The following is a 5,228-nucleotide window of genomic DNA, read 5'->3' as shown; positions in this document are numbered from 1 at the left end:
ACACACACACACACACACACACACACAGAGAGGGACAGAGAGACAAACGCACAACACCGAGCACTCGAGCACAATAGGCTACATCTGCTCACCAACGTAAAAGAGCTCCAATTTACTCGGTTGCAATTGACGCTGCTGTCAATTTTTGTCAATTGCCACCGCGTCACTGAACTATTTTGGCTCTCCACGTAAGCTGCTCTGGGTATTCAATTTTGTATGGGAAAAAAGGCGAAATGGTAGAGGTTTTTCTCCCTATCAACACCATTATGATATTGAACAGACAGGACCTTCAAGTTTAACGTCAATCTCTGAAAGGACAGAGCCAAATCGGAAATTCTTGTAAAGTGCTTTTCTTGTGGACACAACGTGTGACCGAGCTGAGACTCTCGAAAACACAACCTCGCGATTACAGGTCCAGTAGCTTAACCACTAAGCTACCGACGCCACTCATTTTACCAGGAAGAGCTAGATGTTCAAGAGAGATCAGAACATAATTAGTCTTCAGTCCACCGAGCAGCAAATGGATACATGGTACACAGTACGTAGGACTAACACTATAATATTCCCCACCACTGACCGAATAATGATTTGAAATAATCACGTTGGCCAAAAGAGTTGTCATATTGTGAGGTAGTATGTGGCTATCAAGGGGATACATAGCACTTCAGCAATCAATAAGTTTTTTAGAATTATTTTTCATTGAATAATATTTCATTATAGTGTATTATGGTTTCACCCAATACAACCGAGGAACATCATTGCGCTCAGATCGTACAGCAGCAGACTGTGTACGTATGTGAGCACGCTCTCAAAAGCATACTATTATAATATCGTTTCAAACCAAATCCTAACTATTCGACACAAACGTTAGAAGCAGTAGCTAGTAGATATATGCAGTCGAACTTACTAACGGGCTGCGTGTCCATGAGAATCACAAGCACAAACGGCCACACACTCTTGTTTCTTACCCCTCCATTTTCTTAAAATGTCATAATGACACTTTATTATAAGACCGCCACTTGCCTGCAACAGCTACTTTTCTTCTCGACAATTGAAGGCCGTCTTGGATAATTTCGACTATAATTTCATATATCTACATTGTAACTCTCTTTTAGTTAGTGCTTGTAACTTCAAAGGCTCCACCAATAAGATTTTCTCTTAGTATAAACTATACTACATCACAGATGCTGATAAGTCATGATAGAACGACCGAGCTACTAAAAAGACTCCGGGGAACGAATGCACCCCCATACCCTCTCTCCCAACTATTCTTAGAGAGAGAGAGAAATAGAGAGAGAGAAATAGAGAGAGAGAAAGAGTGTGTGTTTGGGGGGGGGGGGTTACAAGAGATCAGAGAAGATGAGAGAGAGAAAGAGAGGGGAGAATAAGAGAGAGGAGGAGAAAAAAAAAAGAGAGAGAGAGAGAGAGAGAGAGAGAGAGAGAAAGATAGAGAGAGAGAGAGACAGAGAGAGAGAGACAGAGAGAGAGGGGGAGGAGTTAGTGAGTAAGAGAGAGAGAGAGAGAGAGAGAGAGAGAGAGAGAGAGAGAGAGAGAGAGAGAGAGAGAGACGTGCAATTTTTTTTAATCGTATTGCGCTCCGTGACATCTCTGTGATGTCTTCCCATAACCTGACGATTCGTGCATGAAATGGCAATATTAGAATATTATCTGACAAATCTTGGGAAGCGCATAGGGTTGTAACGACATTGGAATGAAAACCAGGAAGATGAGAATTAATTCAAGCAAAAATATAATGTATTTTGCTTTCCGGTACTGTAATTCACTTTAGAGTAGGCCAACTTTGAATCTTCCACCCAGAGACGCAAGACCTTTTTTCCACCTGTCAATTTTTTGTCTGTTAATCTGTATATCTGTATATCTGTATGTATATGTGTGTGTGTGTGCGTATGTGTGTGTGTGTGTGCGTGTGTGTGTGTGTGTGTGTGCACGCGTTTGGTGCGTACTCGCGCACGTGTGTGTGTGTGTGTGTGTGTGTGTGTGTGTGTGTGTGTGTGTGTGTGTGTGTGTGTGTGTGTGTGTGTGTGTGAGTTCATTTCAATCATTGTGATGTTGATACAATAAGCTTTTTAATCCGCAAGAGACTGGATCACGCGAGAATACACCAATTTTTTGCATTTGAAGTCACGATGCTCATATCAGACATATAACGTACTTAAAAAAAAAAAAAGACTCTTATTTTAAAACATTACAATTTATTTAGCAAAGTCAGTTTGATTTTTTTCAAAAAGCGTTCTTCATTGCACAGTCCCTTTCGTTTTTCAACAGTTGCAAATGTTTGTGTCTCCCTCGCTTTTGATTAAAATTTTCAAAAACTGGATATTTCTGGAAAACACTTGTTTTTTTTCTTCTGAGAGACAGGGTAGCTTCCTCCGACTCGGAGACGATGGTTTATTCATAGCGTCGTAGTTTTTCGTATTGTTCAAATTGAACTTTCCTATGCTGCATTTGAACTGACAATGACGAATTTGATTTCTCTAATGTCACATTTGAGCTCACCTGTAATTACCTATGAGCTGACATTTGCTTAGTTTTTCAATGTGATGAATTTGAACTATCTATGTTGAATTAATTTGACAATTTTGATATTTGAGCTTTCAATGCTCAATTTGAGCTCTCTATTTTCATATTTGATCGGGGAAATGTGTATTTTAAAACATTGTGTATTCGCAAAAAAAAAATGTTGGAAGGCAAATGCTTTAGAATATAAAGTCTACTGCAGAAACGAGTAACAACATGTCTCTGCTCACAGTTACGTCATACTACGCTACTTCAGAATTATAAAGTTATATATCATGACATTTTTGGCCAGTTTGACTTAGTAACACCGTGAGGTCAGAAACCAAATTGTTCTATCTGTTCTATCAAAATCGTAAGATTATTCGGACTTGCTGTCAAGATATTTAAAGAACTGCTTTCGGAAAAGCTTGATATGGTGTGAAACCGAAAATCTTTTCCGTTGAACTTCTCAAAACTATGTACTGAGCAGACAGAATTAAATATCAATGCTTCAAGGTAGCGACTAGTGCCACACAGGACTAGAACAAAAAATGACGGACTTATTTTTAATAGCGATAAAGCCTTTGCTGAAAACCTTTTAAAATCAGAAGAAACCACCCACTTGGATATTTTTATTAGGATTCATTAAAGAATTTTCTAGAACACTGATAATATGTGTTTACAGAAATATTGATCCGTTAAAACAAATTGATTCAAGTTATTGTACAAGAGCTGGAGATTCTATGTTTGATAGTTTAGGAAATATTTGACAGTATGTTGCGCTATGAATTTTTACCGCACTATAAACAAATATATCATTATTAGCTCTGACTTTTGATTCTGTTTTCTTTATCTGGCACTTAAAAAGTACTCAACTACACAACATGCACATTTGGGCTTCTGGTTTGTATACATGTATTATGATTGGTGGAAACGTGCTGCAACACTGCCTTTATCTCTTGCTGTTTGGAGATGTGTCTGCCACGTCCTTAAAAGGGTTAATATTATGTTTTTGACACGCTTGTTGCGTGGGTTCAGTGGTTTTGGTGTCCCAGCAAAAGGAAAACACAATATAAATAGCGCCTGCCATCTCTCAAACGGAATGGGGAGATCTAGTGTAATGTGATGGAATTTAAGTTGTTGTTCAGTTTAGACGTTTCGTAAACCAGACAAAAACCACATCCCTTCCTCAGAATTACTAAGTTATGTCTGACATTCTGGGCCGTTTTGAGTTAATAAAACCATGAGGTCAGAAATTAAATGATTTATCTGCTTTGTCAAAATTGCAAGATTATTGTGAGACGTTTTCAAAATATTCAAAGAATTGCATTCGAAAATGCTTGAAATCTTGTTAAACTCAATATTTTTTACGTCAAATTATTTAAACTAGGTATTGAGCAGATAGAGCTGTGTAATTCTGAGGTAGCGACATATTGATTAAATCGTACTCAAGCTGAAGAAATGTATACATGTCGAATGATTATTCTTTGATAAATTTTGTTTAAAGTGCTGGTATTTGCATGATGCTAGCACCTTTTTAGGTATAAGAATACAAACGTTAAATTCAGGAGTGACTGGGCTGAAAATAATTTTTACAATTCAAATTTTTAAAATTATGTCAAGCACACATGCACATATACATAAATACATAACTCATCACACAAATACACAGAATACCAAAGACACGATTTTACAACAATGCAGAACAATTTCACAAATATGCCATTGATGGTCGTATTTGAGGAGCGTCCTGTTTTTCTTAAATTTAGGGGTGTACAGTCACACCCCAGTAACCACCCATTAAAACCCCGTGTCTCTGACACTTGCCTGTCATATTTTTGGGGTCAGGACTTACTGCTGGGCACTCGAAGAAAGAAGGAATGAAAGAAAGTAGAGACGATACAGCTCAGAAGATATCACATGTGAGGCAGCGTGGTGGAATCAGGCTCTCGTCAATTTTTGGGCAAGAAGAGTTACTGGTATCACCTTAACGCTTGTTCACTTGTCTTTATTTGGATGAAAAAATATCCATTTATCTTGAATACAAGTCGAGATATTTGCGAAAGAAGGAGGAGGGGGTCACCTGTTTTCAGAAGTAACTTTAGTGAGATCATGGCCGCCAAAGATTTGTTATTTCATTAGCTTAAGAGTCCGTTGTCACTGAAAATTTACATTTTTGTGCCTTTAATCAACGTTTTTTTTCAGAAAAATTCACACAGAAATGAGTTCTTTAATGGGCATGAAACGTGTGGAGCGGAAATGCAAAAATTCGAGAAAAATTCACCAAACTACGGAAAAATGCAAGTTTTTTCGTTTTGATTATTTTGACGAGAGCCTCATTCCACCACGCTGCCTCACATAATAATATGCTTTTGATTTTTTTAAAGTCTTCATGAGTGAATTTTCGCTCTTAGTGGGGCTTTACACTCTTCACTACTGGGAATCGAAGTGCTTTAGTGATGGACTATGGAAAGAGGAATGTAAATTTTAAAGCTGTATTCACTTTTCATAAGGCTTTATATTTTGTTAATGTTATATTGCTGCTTAACAGTGTAGTAAAATAGTCGTTTAAAACCCTACCCCGCATTTCAAATATTTTAATGTTTTTTATCGCTAAGCGAATTAAATCAGAAAGGTTCATAAACGTTTGCACAAATCACATACACACCCCTGGATTAGCACACACACACACACACACACACACACACACA

This window comes from Aplysia californica, unplaced genomic scaffold (assembly GCF_000002075.1).
Source record: "Aplysia californica isolate F4 #8 unplaced genomic scaffold, AplCal3.0 scaffold00445, whole genome shotgun sequence".
Classification (NCBI taxonomy): Eukaryota; Metazoa; Mollusca; class Gastropoda; order Aplysiida; family Aplysiidae; genus Aplysia; species Aplysia californica.
Note: the sequence above shows the minus strand (reverse complement) of the source record.